Source organism: Ambystoma mexicanum, chromosome 14, assembly GCF_040938575.1.
Source record: "Ambystoma mexicanum isolate Mex_15411 chromosome 14, UKY_AmexF1_1, whole genome shotgun sequence".
Lineage (NCBI taxonomy): Eukaryota > Metazoa > Chordata > Amphibia > Caudata > Ambystomatidae > Ambystoma > Ambystoma mexicanum.
In genome coordinates this window covers 329,219,786-329,237,123 of record NC_090940.1, presented here as the reverse complement: position 1 = coordinate 329,237,123, position 17,338 = coordinate 329,219,786, and the positions used below count along the sequence as shown (strand labels likewise).

Here is a 17,338-nt window from a genome sequence, read left to right as displayed (position 1 = left end):
AACTCAAAACACCTCATATTGTGAGTGAATTTTATTCCCTGTGTATTGCTGAGCAGAGGAGCCCTGACTTTGAGACTGTACAATCTGAATCTGATTTTTTTGTATTATATGCACTAGAGTTGAAGTTATTCTTATATTATTATTATTAGGAGACTTCTTAAGCAGAAACTTAGGAAGCAACTTTATGCTTTACAATCATAAGGGGAAGAACACAGTGAAGCAAGCCGAGTAACAGGAAGCAGGGAGGAACTAGCATGGGAGGAGAAGGATGAGCAATTTGGCAGCAAGTGATCAAAAAGCCACCAGGCGAAGAAACAGTGAGGGGCAGATCACTTGATCTCAGGTAAGGTGGGGAGTTGAGGGTGTGTGGACCTAAGTGCTAGAGAGGAGCCACTTCTTTAAGAGGCGGGTCTTGAGCTCCTTCCTGAACTGTAAAAGTAAGGGGCGAGTCTGTTGATGAGGAAGAGGTTGCAGAGTCTTGGGGTATTGACAGAGAAGGCCTGCCTTCTGATTCTTTCCTTCCTGCACCAGCGGGCAGCAATTAGGCACATATCCTTACTTTTGATGGATTGTAGGCCTCCGGAGATACTGCATTTCTCAGTGCGCTAGCATGAGACTTTAGAGTAACAGCCTTGTAGATGATTCAGCAGGGTTTGAAGATGAGCCATGCTTTCAGTGGGAGCAGTGTCATTTGATGAGGGTCGGAGTGATGCGGTTGAATTTGCAGAGTAATTTGATGAGTCGTGCTGCAGCAAGCATAACACATTTCAGGGGTTGCAAGAGTAGTTCCCAGAGGGACTTCAAAAAGGGCATTGCCATAATCCAGGTGGGAGAGGACAAAGGCTTGGAGAGCAGAGCTGAGGTTTTTTCCGGGATGGAGGAGAGAATGTTCGTACCAAGCCATTTGTGTCCTCCTTGCTATGTGCAGTTTGAAGGACAGATCTCTCTCGATGTCGAACACACGGCACTTGGCGCAGATGGCAGGATTTCAGTCTTGAAGGGGTTGAGTTTCAGGTAAGCACTGGGCATCCATGACTGGATCTTTTTGAGGCAGGCCTTGGGCTTGTGTATGCCTCAGACGGAGGATATATTGAGGTAGAGCTGCATATTGGCGGATGTTGTGTGAAGTAGGACGGTTCGGAGCTGTTGCATGTAAACATTGAAGTTCACGAGGTACATGATGGATCCTTGCAGGACTCAACATGTGATGGCTAGAGTTGATGATCTCGAGACATCCATTTGTAGGAACTTGTGGCAATTAGCCAGGTAAGATTTGAACAAGCTGAGGAGTATCTCGCTGATCCCCATGCAGCGATGTAGATTGTAAGTGAGCGTCGGATGGTCTACTGTGTCAAATGCCAATGAGTGGTCAGAGAGAACAAGCAGGCAAGGATCACCTTCATCAAGGATTTTAAGGGCATTGTCGATCACCTTTATGGTATCAGTTTCTGTGCAGGATCTGGGTCTGAAGCCAGATTGGAAGGACTGAAGGATGTTGTTGGCTTCAATGTGTTGGAAGAGTTGCGTGGCTACTGCTTTCTCAAGGATCTAAACTTGGAAGGGAAGATGGATGATGGGGTGGTGCCTTGAGGTAGGGAGCTGCTGATTGTCAACTAAGGGTGGAGTACTTCAGTTGGGAGATCTTGATTACAGAGGCAGGGAGGAAGTTGTCCATGTACAATGTGGCCTTGAGGGATGCTAAGGAGTCAGTGAGGTCCTCCATAATGAGTGTCTTGAAAGGTGTTGCGAGAAACCAGAAAGTGTCTCACCCACTAATCCCAGGGGAAATGTCATTCAGGTGGCCAGGACACCGCCATCACTTTTGGATCCAGTTCCTGGGGGTGGACCAGTGCAGGAGGATCACCTGTGTGAGGGGTCTTCGGGGAGTGGGTCACAGAATGGTGAGATGCAGTATCCCCCTCCTTGTAACACCTTTACCCCATCCTGTCAGGTAGGATATTTAGGAACTCAATCCCCCCTTTTTACAACAACAATCTCTCATGGACAGCCTGCATTAAGGGAAAACAGACTAACACCAGAGCCGTATACCTGACATGTCCCAATACAATGGTCAGGCGATGTAAGGCAATTTCTGGCCATCACACGCACCTGACTTCCATAACACTTCCCCACACAGATAAAAGGCAGAGCACGAGAGCACACTCGGAGCGAGGCAAAGCACATGAGGAAACAGCAGTTTCGAGACGGCAGCTGAATAAGAGGAAAGACGGCAGAATCGAAGGAGATTGAAAGGAGGGATATTCCCTTAACCTTTTCAACAAGGAACCGTTACTTTCCGAAAAACCTTGAGAATAGAATGCGCAAGACCAGGAAACCAGGCTTAAGAATCCTGCATTGTGTGTCAGAGTTATCCAGGGCCCTCCCGCGTCAGTAATCAAGACGGGAAGAATCACCAGCCGCTGTGATTCGGACCTTGACTCCAAGAAAAAAGCAGCATCAGTTCAACACAGCCGGTGAGTTGGGGAGACTGATACAAGACCGGTCTGTGTTGAAGCCAAGGTTGCAAGCAGCAACATTGTATGGCAAGCACTGGAATGAACATTGTTAAAACACATATGATAAGAGGAGCAAGTGAAGTTAAACTGCTGATGAGTAATTGAACTTTGAAACAAGCTACAATACCTTTGACATAGTGGGTGCTCAATCGAAGGTCTCTGTAAAGTACCCAGCTGAGGAGTGACAGAAGTAGATACATTTTATCCGAGCCCGGCAGAGGGTGATCATTTGAAAGTGAACTAATAAATGTGAATCGAAGTGGTCATGCAACAGGTCAAGCAAAATCCTGCGCACAGTCAAAAGTCTTCGATTTTTATGAAATAGAGAAAGTTTGGAAAAGTACACGAATATGGTCCCAGCCCAGCAGAGGGAGACCAATTCAAAGTTGTGTGCCAACTTCATTCAGACATGTAAAATATGTCAGAAAATCAGTACACATAGTCCCTTGCCTGCCCCTCTGAATCCTTTACCAATAATAGACATCCCATTCTCCCGGATTTAGACTGGGTAACAAATATCTCCTCCTAATCATTGCTTACGCTAACTTATAGCCAGAGGCATTCCCCATGTGGAACAATACAAACCAACAGAATGGATCAGGGATCCAATTTATGAGCAAACTCATGGGTGAAGTCAAGGAATTGCTCCATATTGCCACCTAAGAACCTCAGTTTACCACCCTAAAATGGACTGATTGGTGGAAAGATTTACCAAAACACTGATCCTAAGAAAATTAGTAGAGAAGGACGGGAAGGACTGGGATCCCATGATTCCCTGGGCCCTATTTGCAGTAAGAAAAAAACCCTCAGGCGTCCACCGGATTCTCTCCTTTCGAACTACTTTATGGTAGAGAGGCAAGAGATGTCCTAGACATGCTCTGGGAGACCTGGAAGAGGCATCTATTCCCCTCTCACAAACAGCGCCCCGATTGTGTTGAGCATATGAAACTTGTTCAGAACCTAGTCTATACTCACATGGAAAAAGGCCAAGAACAACAAAAGTCCACCTACTACAAAAATGTAAACTTAAGATCTTTTTCAATAGGACAAAAGGTATTAGTCCTCTTATCTACCTCTGAAAATAAACTGGTCTCAAAGTGGTATGAAGTGTTAGAGCGAACAGGGACCTGTACCTATAAAATAGCCCAACCTGACAAAAGACCCATCTCTACCATATAAATCTCTTAAGGAAAATCCTTCCGCAGCCAATGCCTCGATACTGTCTTGTTTGGTACCAGAGGAAATAGATAATTTTGAATTAATTCCCCCAAGAGCCATCTAGTCAACAACAAGAAGACAAACGATTTAGTCACGACATTCCCATATGTATTCCGTGAGAAACCAGGGAGAGTGCAAGGCAGCTGTCATTATATCAGAACTCCAAAGGGAAAAGTGGTCCATTTAAAACCATATAGACTCCTGGAAGGCCGTAGACAGATAATGGTGGAGGAAGTGAACAAAATGCTAAGGGCACATATTATCGAACCCTCTTCAAGCCCAACTGTCCACCCCTATTGTGTTGGTCACAAAACCTGATCACTCCTAGAGGTTTTACATCGACCTCCAACAGGTCAACACCAGTTCCGACTTCAATGCCTGTCCCATGCCACGCATTGACGAACTGATTGATAAACTCGGAAATGCCACCTTCCTATCAACCCTAGACTTAACCAAGGGATAATGGCAGGTCCCAGTGCATGGGCCTGATGAGGAAAAAACAGCTTTCTTGATGCCCCTGGGACTATTCCAGTTCAAAGTCCTTCCTTTTGGAATAAATTGGCCCCCACCACTTTCCAACGGCTTATGGACAGGATATTACAGCCCTACTCCAATTTCTGCGGGGCTTTTATTTTGACGACAGTCATTTATAGTAAATCTTGGGATGTCCATCTTTTCCATCTCTTTACTATCATGAAAGCCCGCAGAGAGGCTGGCTTAACTGCTAATCCATACAAATGGAAGATGGCTCAATATGTTGTGAAATACCTCAGCTTCTTTGTAGGGAATGGCAGTGTCCAGCCCCAACGAGAAAAGGTGAAAGCCGTCCTAGATACCCCCAGGCCTAAAACCAAGAGAGACTTCACAGCATTCCTAGGATTAATCTGTTATTACCATAGGTTTATCCCCAATTTCTCGGACAGAACAGTTAGGCTGACAGACAAATTGAGGCACACCGACCCCAGAAAATTCATCGGACTGATGAGGACGATGTAGGTTACAAAAGCTTAAAACAAACCATCTGCCAGAACCAGATCCTAAAGGTGGTAGACTTTTCAGAAGAGTTTGTGTTACAAAAGGATGCCTCTCTTACAGGGTTAGGAGCAGTTTTGTCCAATGTTTGTCATGGAATAGAACACCATGTCCTATTCACTGGTCTAAACTCTTCCCACGTGAAAACAATTACTCTGTGTTGGAATTAAAGGCCCTTTCCATCAAATGGGCCATCACCTATCTAAGATACTATCTCCTACGAAGGAAGTTCACACTCATCACAGATCATTTCTCCGGTAGTGTGGATAAGCCAGCGAAAGGACTATAACCCTCGAGTCATGCAATAGTTCCTAGACCTGCAACCCTACTGTTTCACTGTGGGGCACCGAAAAGGTGAAGGCCAGGGGAACATCCATTTCCTTTCTCGGTTTCCCTGTGAAACAGATGCGGCTAAATCGCATAGGGGAAGGGCATGTGAGAAACCAGACAGTGTCTCACCCACTAGTCCCCAGGGATCTGTCAACCAGGTGGCCAGGAGACGGCCATCGCTTTTGTTTCCAGTTCCTGGCGGTGGACCAGTCCAGGAGTGTGGGGTCTTCAGGGAGCGGGACACTGAATGGTGAGATGCGGCATCCCCTTCCTTGTAACACATTTACCCCATTTTACCTGGTAGGATATTTAGGAACTCATCCCCTCTCTTTTTACATCACAAACACTTTCACACGGACAGCCCGCAATAAGACTAACACCCAAGCTGTATACCTGAAGCGTCCCAAAACAACGGTCAGGCGAGGTCAGGCAATTACTGACCATCACACACACCCGACTCCCATTACACTTTCCCACACGGATAAAAGGCAGAGCATGAGAGCACACTCTGAGCGAGGCAAATCACATGAGGAAATAGCAGTTTAGAGACAGCAGCTGAATAAGAGGGGAAAGACAGCAAAACCGAAGAACATTGCAAGGAGAGATATTCCCGTGACCTTTTCGACAAGGAACCGTTACTTTCTAAAAAAAACCCCCAGAGAATAGAAAGTGTAAATCCAGGAAACCAAGCTGAAGAATTCTCCATTGTGCGTCAGAGATATCCGGGGCACTACCGCATCAGTAATCAAGGCAGGGAGACTCACCAGCCGCTGTGGAACTGATCTTGGCTCCAAGAACAAAGCAGTATCAGTTCAACACAGGCAGTGATTTCGGGGATCGATACAAGACTGGTCTGTGTTGAAGCCAAGGTTGCAAGCAGCAACATTGTATGTCGAACACTGGTACGGACATTGTTAAAACGCGTTTCATAAGAGGCGTAAGTGAAGTTAAATTGCTGATGAGTGATTCAACTTTGAAACAAGCTACAATACCTTTGACAAAGTGGTCCGGCACAGCGTGGGTGCTCAATCGAAGGTCTCTGTAAGGTACCCAGATGAGGAGGGATGAAAGCAGATAAATTTGATCCGAGCCTGGCGGAGGGAGAACTTTTGAAAGTGAACTAATACATGTGAATCGAAGTAAAATCCTGTGCAAGTAAAATCCTGTGCACAGTCGAAAGTCTTCGATTTCGATGAAATAAAGAACGTTTTGAAAAGTACATGAATCTGGTCCGAGCCCGGCAGAGGGAGACCAATTGAACATTTTGTGCTAAAGTGAATCTGTGCTGGGTGGAGGGTATCCAGGGTGAATCGAAAATCACCCAAGAATTTGTACATGAAAATCCTGAGGAGAAAGGAACTGTTGAGTATTTGTTCTTCGCATCAGGCCTTCTAAAGTAAGAGACTTTGAATGATAAAGAGACTTGGCACAGAAGGCCCTGATCTTGAGATCTGAACTGCATCCTCGTGCTAGAGAAGTCAAAGATTGTGCCAAGCTCGAGTGTGCCGCTTTGTCCCATGCTGAAAATGTGGGGAAGGTAAGCCAATGGCTTGAATATCCTGATATATCATTTCTTTAACACTTTTCTTTTACATAACATTGTTTCCCACACTATTTGCATTGAGGAGCAAGGATTGGCAATAGGTTTTTTAGTATAGGTCCTTTTATTTTGACAGATTCGACTAGGACTGCATTATTTGATGGTCGTAGCTTGCTCCCATCTTTAGATTTAGGATTAGATAGGCGTTTTTCAAATCGGATTGAAGTTCAATAAACACCCTTGAACTGTGATCACTTGTGTCTGTCTTACTGTTTGATACAATGCTTTCCTTACAGTGTCCAGGTAGTTGTGGTTTTGCATGATGGGATGTGTAGTATGCGGTCAGTTGTGGCGTTGGTGTCTATGTGTTGGCAAATCATGCTGCTCTTGTTGATGAAGAAGGCAGTGGATTTTTCAAATGATTTGTATGGGTGGGTCGGGCAGAGGGTTGATTCTGTGCTTGATGACTTTGAAGAGGGCTCTGCTTTCATTGTTGGCCTTGGCTATGAGGTTTTGCTAGTAGTTGGCCATGGCAGTGGCGATCAGTCATCTGCATGCAGAAAAGAGATACTTGAGCAGGGCCAAGCCGGATGTACTGTAGGATTTCCACCAAGCTTTCTTTTGTTTTCTGATGGTTCTTTGCTGAAGTTGAGTTCTTGGGTATACCAGGGAGCGGAAGGTTTAGGCTGATAATCTGTTGGCCAATTGTTTGCTTACTTTTCATTTGTGTAAACCTCAGGGGAAGCTACTTTGTTATTTGTTTGACAATTGTTTCAACCCATAGAGAGGCCATACCGTTTTCTTTGACCTGAACCCCTTTGCTTTTGTTACTTTTCCAAGTAAAATCCCTTTGAACTGCCACTCTTCTCTATCTCTTCGATCCCTGCTCTGCTTTCTAACACATGGTGTAGGACGTAAGGTCAATGGGAACTGACACAGCAGTTCCACTGGATCTATGGCTGTATTTTGCAAACGAAAGGCTGAACTTCAAGATGTTTTGCTGAAAAGGCAGCCTGTGCAAGTTTGGTATTGGTATGTGGCCTGCTTCTGGTCCATTTTGGGTGAGGGGGTCCCCTACAGCACCCCCTCCACTGTGCGGCCCCCTGCCCTCTCACCCCACTTACCTGTTGAGCTCCAGTGGCTTCCGGCACAACTCTTCTGGCTCCCGCCTAGGTTGCAGCCGTACATATGTATTTAGGGGGCATGGCCTACGGACCACAAACTGTTCCACCATGCCCACTTTGGAGGTGCTAAGGGGCACTAAGAGAGCAAAGCTCCCCTTCAAGGCCACTCCAGGATTAACCAGTTTTGACCTCTACAATGTTGACCAGGTAGACATACCACCAGTGTGGAGGCCCCCCCATTTCCAGAGATCAGGATCCAGCTTCCCAATGTGACTTTTGGAAGGCTAGGCACCAAGACTGGCCTAATGGTTAAGCATTGCCTGGCCGTGGGTGCTGGAGTGGTTGATGAAGATTATAGGGGTATTGTCAAGTTGCTGTTTTTTAATCCTCACACAGAGGTTTATTGCTTCAAGAGAGGTCTGATGGACCAAATTGTGTGTGAAATATATTTCAAACCCAATCTTCAAGAGATGTAATAACGGGAAGGGAGTTGAAGTGAAGAGAAGGGGTTCAGTTCTTCCCACCTAAGGCATGCCACTTGTGCACAAGGTGAGCCACCCGGAGTGTGCCAGAGCCTAGTATTATGACCCATCCCTCCATTCTGCAACTGAATAATCTCAGTGGAAGAGGGTGGACGTTAGACAGGGCCGTGCTCTGTGGAGAAGTAGGGTCTTCACTACCAGTCCAAAAATAATATGAAAAGAGGTGGGTAGACCCAATACCAACTCTTGGTCCCTCCTCAGGTTAAGAAAGCGCTGTTGAACCACATCCATTCCCATTTACAAGCAAATCATGGGCAACCTAGATACTGGATAATGTGCTTAGCTGATTGGTCTGACAATGAAACCTACAAGAAGTCAAATAGTTCTGCGAATGAGGTCCCATCTGACAGAAGACATCTCAGGTTAATGTAAGACTTATTACGACTACTACCCACCAGAGATGTGCCCTTCCCAAACACTGTGTTGGACATCATGGGACCACTAACCCCATCCAAAGCTGGAAATCGTTATATCCTTGTCATTATTCATTGTAACACACACTGTCCTGAAGCCTTCCCGCCATGTAAAAATACCACACAACAGATTATAAAACATCTTGTAGCCTATATGTCCTTGTTGGGCATTTCCTATGAGATACTTACTGATTAGGGGTACACTTCTATGTCCAAGCTCACGACCCTCCTGTACATCGATACTCTCTATTCAGCATGCCAACCCCCAATGGATGACTTAGATGAACTATTTTGTGGTTCAATGCTTGCCCAATACATGAGTGGGCCAAATGGTTGAAAGAAATTAAGCAGCCAGTTAGATTTCCACTATTAACCCAGGATAGGGATACTGGCTAATTCTTTAGACCCAGGAGACCGAAAAGATTTCTACCCCTCTCCCACTTTGCCTTGTTGTTATTTGCCCATCATGGAGAATGATAGGCCAGATTGTGCCGCCCCACCAAGATTACACTGAAGCATATGTGGATTATATTTGGATACATACCAAGACATGGCCAGAACATATGTGCCACCAGTTTCTTGATATAAGTCTGCGAAAGGTGGGACTGAAAGTGTACACAGAAAAAGGCAATTTCCTCATGACATCAGTCAAATAGTTGTCTTTAAAGTTCAACCTCAGGAGGTCAAGGTCGAAGCTATGGTGAGGGTTTGGCCACCTTCAACCAACAGAGAAGGTTGGGACTTCCGCTGGCTTTTCAGATATTATAAATAGCTTATTACACACCTCTTAACCATCACTGAACACCTTACAGAACTCAAAGTACAGCAAAATTACCTGTGACGGCATTAACCAAAACAGCTTTTAACTGTCTGAAGCACCTACTTTGCCATCTGCACTTCATGTTGCTAGATTTTAGTCAACTCCCCTTTTTGCAAACATATGTGTAGAGATATCGCGAGACCTCCCGGTCTCGGATGAAAAGGGAAATGCGGCTCCCGCGCTTCGCGCATGGCAGACGCTGGGGGCACGGAGCAACATCAGCTCCTGTGTGCTCCTCCTTGGACTGGCCTTAGAGCTTTAACAGAGACTAAAGACTCACACCAGCTGCACCAGAGTTTAAGGGCCTGTTGCCCTCTTGTTGTTACATGAGTTAATATGCAGGTTTCATGTTGATGTTCCACGTCTTAATAAACAAACATCATCTGCAGCCACACAGCCTCCTGTGCATCATTTCATAATTATACAACCATATGCCTCAAGGGATGCCCAGTCCTTTCCGAAAAAATGAAAAGGGCTGTAAAAAAAGAAAAGAAAAAAAAACGAATCCTCTATATAAACGGGAAACCCTTCCTCAAGGAGAGACGTTATGCAGTTTCACTACTTGAGTGTATCGTATGGAGCAGAAATGTATCCTTATTATAGACCATACCCCTCATGTGAACCATGGAACAAAGATACCAACGCAGAGATCTTCCATGGTTCTTGGCCTTATGCCATACAGATTTACAGTTGTACATCGCGAGAGGAGCTTTTAAACTAACATCATTTATGTAAAGGTGCCACCCAATAGAACAACTAGGAGGGACCATGGAGGAAAGGAAGATGCGTGACAAAACTGTGTGTCTTACTATAGGCGTTGTGGATGGGGTGCCCAAGGGGGCCAGATCCACCACCTGCTAAATGATGCAGAGTCCGGAATGCGTGTAGGAAGGACACCCAGCTCTATACTACCCTCTAACATGAGCTTGACAAGGACTTTAAAAAAGCAGGGTCCCTTTAAGGAGACCCATTATGAGGGGAGATCCAGTGAAGCAGACAGAACCTGCAAACTCTCCTCTACTCACATGGGTGTACAGATCATATACAAAGCCACAGGGGGAAGGATCAGGATCCAAAATAAGACAAAATCGTTATTCAACTGACAACATCTCTATACATAAACATCTAAGGCTTGTTACGTTAAGGGAGTCCTCCCCAAAGATGGAGCCACAGTGTGACAAGCTGAGAGAGGACTCCCTAGGCGGAGGGACTAACTACCTCAAGTTCTACATCAAAGCTGCAAGCTATTCCCAGAGGTGGAGGCCAATCAGTTAATCCCCATACCAGCTGGTGGAGAGTGCCCAAAGGCCAAAAAGAGGGTGAAGGGCAGTATCAAGGCCCTATAATAAGAAATACATGTGGCAGACATATATGTGCATATAGAGTGAGAGTAGGCAGGGGAGGGAGGTGTGCTGGATGTGAGAAGATTATTTTAAAGGTTGGAGAAGGAGAGGAAAGGTGGTGCCTATGATAGAGGAGGAGGTACCATGGAAGAAAGCAGGGAGATTGGTTTGGGAGAAGATAGGAAGAGTTGAGGAACGGCACAGGTTGGAAGGCAAGAGACACATTGCCTTCCAAGACCTAGGAGACCGGAGATTAGAGTCCCAGAAGGCTGGGGAGAAAGAGCCCAAGGAATGCAAGTAGAACAATCCTGGAGCCTGCGGAGAGAGCCACAGGTGAAGATCCAACTGATAAGGAGTTGGAAGGCCAACTGAGAGGGAAGGCATAAGAGCCAAGGAAGAGAAGGAGAATAATACTGAAAGAGCAGGAAGAGGTGGTGAGAGAATCAGAGGAGATAACGAGAGGCCAGAACTTTCCCAGAAAGGGGACGGTAGCGAAAGAGAAAGACAGTGTGAGGCATGAACTAGGCAATGTAACTGGAGAATGCAGGAAGGAATGTCTTAACAGGCGGGACAGAGATGGGAGGTGCCCCGGTATTCCCTAAATCTGGTGGACTAGCACTGGCCGGAGCAGGTACTACCAACTGGTGAAGCAACAAGGATGTGAAAGGACAGAGTCAGGGAACAGTGGATAGCAATGGAAGGCAAAGCGAGATAGGGGAAGAACCGCCTAGGAAAGTGTTATGGAGGAGTGGGCTGTTCAGCCAGGGATGGGGATTGCGATGAAACGGGTAATCCCTGCACCAAGACCCATCAATGCCACCCTCCAAGACTCCAGTGACCCGTCAAAAAATTGTCTTTAGTCTGCAGTTGGTGACTCTCCCCCTCAATCCAGTGGTCACTTATTTTTGGATGGGTGCAGTATGCAAACCATTCACCAAGGCCCTACAGAACAAGTGAAGGAGAGGAGGAAAACACCCATCAATCCTGAGGAAACAAGTGTTGAGGGAACTTAAAATACCTTAGACTGTGGAAGACTTTCATCCTCTGTGGATTGCCAGACAGGTCTGGCCAGACTTTGAGACTATTAAATCCGAAAATGATGTTTGTTTTATTTATTGCACTCAAGGAAAAGTCATCCTGCTATTTGTTGCCCACCTCTTTACTTACATTTTGCAGCCTGGGGAGGAGGCCCTATTGTTAATGTTTTTAGTTGAATTCCTTTGCTTGTTGTTACTTTTCCAGATATAATCCCTTTTAACTACCGTGTTTGTATGTGTGTCTCACTAATCCTCCATTTGCGTTTGTGAGAGTACATAATAAGAATGATACCTGCAGGGTTCAGAGAGTCAATCCTCATATGCCATCTTCCCTTTGCTCCCACTGCCATGCCAATAGTTTGTATACAACAGGTACTTCTAAAGTACCACCTTTTAGCCAGAAAAAAAGGAATTTAATTTGACCATAGAGGGGAATGGCAGCACTGCTGTGAAGTTAAGTTCATGACCAGCTTCACCTTCTCGTTTGCTTCTCTTACATTTACAATCAACAGCATCTCAAGTGAGACACACTAGTCCCAAAGTGATGTATACCAAGGAGAAAAATCAGGCTAAATGCTGAAAAGCCACTAGATCTGACAAACACATACAGGAAAACAATGATGAGGATGCACATGTACAGTAGTTGGCATCCTCAGAGAATTTATTTATTTATTTAGTATTTGTAGAGCGCACTACAGCCCACAGGCAACGAGGTGCTATAAGGACATTTCAAGAAGGCTTCCTTGCAGGTTACAATAAGCGGCCCCAGAAGGTATGCTTAAATACATTCACTTAGATACATTTGCATGGTTCCAGATGATACACAGTGATCGTTACAATTGATTACTCATACTCTTGTCTAGGTAGCAGATGGCAAAACAGATAATATCACATCCATGGTGATACAGTAGTAGTGCAGACCTAGCATGAAGAGCTCTTTGGACTTGCGGAAGGCTGTGTGTGAGTCGATTCATGTTGCTATTTCTGTGAACAATAACAAATTAGGAAGTATAGAAGAGACATTCGATACAGTAATTACCAACCTCCAACATGTGGATTGGAGAATGTGAAATAGAAAGTGATTGAAATAAGCCTAACCAGACTAAAAAGAATTTCAATACATGGGTCGATTGTTAGTTTGTCTCTGTTCTCATTAGTTTAATCAGTCTTATATTGTGCACAGAAACTTACTTGGATATTTTATTTAACGTTGGTACTGCAGTATATTTGTTGTGGTTGCTTCCTTGCTGGCTCACATCCCTCGTGCAGAGCATACCACACACTCACCCAATGCTACCTCAAAGAGGCAAGTCATGTTGCGCCCGTTTGACCTTTATGATTGAGATCACTACTGGTTTAATATTAGTGTGGGGTTTAGTAAGAGTTTAGAAACCACTGCTCATCCCTGCACTCCTGAAGAACAGTGGTCCTTTAACCCCACTTAATACATATGCAAAAATATGCACTTATTTTGTCACAAACAGGTATATCTTCTATGTTAGGAAGGTAATCCACAGTGATCGATACAGCAATAATCACCTGTTCGGGGGGCTTCACTGATTGGTAACGCCCAGGGCCTAACAATGCTGGTTCCGGAACCATTACAAGCTGGCGAAGCCCCCGGAACAGGCAATTATTGCCATTAGCATACCGAGTTTACAAACTGGGTTGCTAAGAGCAATTATTTTGTCTGAAAAAACGGGCTGTGATTGTCGAGCATCTCGTTTCAGACCCAAAACAAATACTTCAAAATGGCTACCTTTATATGGAAGGTGGGGCTCCATATGGAGCCCATTTTCTATTTTGATGTGAGGTCCAGTGAAGGTTCAGGCAGCAAACAGCAAGGTGGCGAGGAAGCGTTGCAACTGCACGTAAACAGGATTGTTGAGTCGTGGGAACCGGTTGGCGGGAAGAGGGAGAGTTGAGCCAGAAGGAGAGCCCTGGCCTTGGAGGAGGCAGTGGTTAGTGCATGCAGCTTGCGGCTTTCTCCGAATCTGAGTTTGGATCGTCTAATTGAGCCCAGATTTGGAGCAACAGGATAGGCTGGCGTACCCGCCAAGGATACTATCTTGGGCAGACAAAATGGCAGACTTCATGCATGGAACGGTAGACATCATTGTTCACGCGATGGAGAATAACCTTTTGTGATCTATTGCTGCCTTTGATGCTAGGGAGGCATTTCATCTTGTTAACTTGCCTTCCTCGGATAGTGTATGCAAGTGCTGTGGTTTGAGAGTTCCTTTAGAAGTATGACACCTTTTTATCAACCTGTACAATCGCAGGAGATAAGATGAAGTAAGACTGGATAGCTGTAGAGCTGTTGGAGGAGAAATTAATAGTAACGGCCAAGTTGTTGATTACCCTCTAGACCAATGGTTGAAGTTTATCTTAATGCTCAGTTCAAATGTTCCAAGCATCGCATTAGACCGATGCAGGCGTAGGCATAGATTATGGTACCATCAGTTTTAAACCTGTTCCACCATCCAGAAATCCCTTGTGAATACAATTTTCATAATACGTCCGTTCAAAAAATATATAAATAAATAATACGTCCGCTTTATAAGATCATTGCTACTCAACAGCAGTTAGGGGACTTGATTGGAAACTCTAACTCATGCCATGCAACAGCTGCATACCTATCCTTACCAACCGGCACCAGTTATTGGTAAGGTTCTGCAATATTTTACAATAGGCAGCCATGTTATGTAACGCAATGCACTGTCTACAACCAACTGCTTGAACACTTGTTATTGACTGAAGAATCAAGATTGATGTATTTTCACAGATCAACCAACCGCAAGCACGCTCCTCTGTCAACCGCGGGTATGGGACACTTAAATACCAGTGCATGCAGGAGTGAAGGCCGATCCAAAAACTACAAATGGAGAGATGGTGTAAAGGATACAGACGGACATGCGAGATATTGTACTTTGATCATGTGACTGCTTCCGACAATGCAGACGATCAGGTGCTGCTTGCTAGGAGGCAGCCATTGACATTTTAAATTGACAATCTGCTTACGTTAGGCTATGTCTTGTTAATATAATTTTATAATGCACCAAATCCCCACCAGTATAGTCCCAGAGCACCTAGGCTTGTCGGTGGAGTGGTGTACTGTGTCCAGAGCACCAGTCCCCAGGCATTGATCTACTGGAAGAAAGGAATCGAGGAGATTGGAGAATGTGAAAGTGGGGAATACATGCTACAAACACAGGGAGGGAGGAAGGGGTGCAGCGGGCAGAAAATGTTTAGCGATTGCGTAGGGCGCATTAAAAAATATATATATTTATTTTTATTTATATAGAGCTAGGAACAGGCGTAGGCATGGGAGTGCTAAAACAGAGAGAGAGGAAAACATACACACGACAGTCCTGTTAGGTTGACCATATTTCTGGGAAAGGTATGGAGAGGACATTTTCTAAAGTGACGGGATAATGGGATTTCAGAATGTAAAGTCAGTACACAATGTAGTGTTTCATGTAGTGTTGCATGCATTAGGAGCTCGAGAGTGTGCACGGGAAATACTGTAAGTTTGGCGGTTTATTTGCCCAAGCAGCTGTACACATTGTGCCGCAACCCAAACTCCAGAATGTTCATTCTGTGACAGCCAAGCCAGATTCAAGGGTGGCATAGTCAAGAAAAGACTGTGCATATAGGTGAATAATGTTGGTAAAGAGAAGATAAGTGAATGGGGTGGTCAATGTAGCACCCTAGGAGGGTGGCGCTAGTCAATCAAGATGCTCGGAATGCGGGCTGTATTGTATGGTACAATTCTGCGTTCAGAGTAGCCCTGGTAGCCAGCACCTCCTCCACTCCCCCCCCCCCCCCAACCCCTCACCTCTTAGCACCTGTGTAGTTTCCTGCGCGGGTGCTAAGAGTGTGGTTTTATTCTTAAAAAAACAAAGAAACATACCTTTGCTGCGCAGCCCGGCTCCGTGCAGTGCTGTCAGCCATTAAGTCAGTTTTCAATGTTGATTTTAATAAAAAGATACAATTAGCACCTCTGTTGATAACTACAAAGGTGCTAATGGCGATATGCCCCGAGGTAGCAGGCCGCCCCTCTCGGTAACAGCACTGCTGCCCTCGTTAAGGGACCCTCAACTTGGGCAGCATGCTGTTACACACAGGGACAGCCCACCGTCTCGGGCATATTGCCTCAGTAAAATTAAAAAGGCCCTGTAAAAAAAGTTTGTTCCATGACATGCTAGACTTAGTTCCCAATGAGACGGGGTGGTGGATTAATTTGGGGTAGGCTATCAAAGCACAGTAATACTTAGCTTTCTATCGTGAGAAAATATAGCATGAGCTCTCCAAGCAGGATGCGTTTATTAGCCTATGTCAAAGGCGGAGATCGAGTTGGAAGGTCAAACGCAAGTTCACGTCAGTGAGATTCTGGTACTGTAGGGTTGCATGTGAAAGATCTGACTCAAACAATTGAGATAGTAGGTGGTATGTTAGGACATAAGCTCCTCTTAGGGAGTGCTGTGATCCGGGTTATTAATTATAATTTAAGGGTGATAGGAAAATGTTAGAAGAGAGAACATGGGGGCGGGGGAGACGGAACAAAGAAGAAAAATCAATCTGGAGGGAGTGGCATGCAAGAGCATTCATGGGGGATCTGCAAGCAGTGAGCCATGAGCAGATCATGCAACACATGTAAGGGGGTCAGAGGGCCTAGCAAAGCGTGCCGCCTGCCTGTAGAATGGAAGATATGGGAGGGCACGTGTGACTGAATGATGATGACAGAATGATCTTCCACTTTGGCACATTACAAAGAGGCCATGGCATGCAAGGAGACTGAGATGTTCTCCCTCATTCAGCTATTACTGGGACTAGCAGAGATCAGGGAAGCTTTATAAAGGGTGCAGGGAAATGGTTAGATTCAGGTCACGGCTGGTGGAACCATTAGGATGAACATCGAGTAGAGGAAACATTAGCATTTAAGCTGTCAGAATAGATTAGTGGGCGTTAAGGGGATGCTCTAAGGACAAAACAGCTCTCTTCACCCAAATCACAGGAGTAGCTGAGGGCACAATGCATGCCAGCTCACTACCAGCTGAGGGCACAACGCTTGCCATCTCACTCCCAGCTGAGGGCACAACGCATGCCATCTCACTCCCAGCTGGGGCACAACGCATGCCATCCCACTCCCCACTGAGAGCACAGCCCCTGCCATCCCACTCCCCACTGAGAGCACAGCCCCTGCCATCCCACTCTCAGCTGAGTGCACAACGCATGCCATCTCACTACCAGCTGAGTGCACAACGCATGCCATCTCACTACCAGCTGAGTGCACAACGCATGCCATCTCACTACCAGCTGAGTGCACAACGCATGCCATCTCACTACCAGCTGAGTGCACTACGCATGCCATCTCACCCCCTTCTCATATAACACAGGAAATGACAAAAGACTGTTCACCC

The 17,338-nt window shown here is 45.5% G+C and overlaps 1 protein-coding gene across 1 annotated transcript in view; it reads right to left on the bottom strand.

Moving 5' to 3' along the window:
* GNG2 (G protein subunit gamma 2) overlaps nt 1–17,338 on the bottom strand; it is a 373,365-nt gene that overhangs the window by 166,134 nt on the left and 189,893 nt on the right. The window lies entirely within an intron of this gene.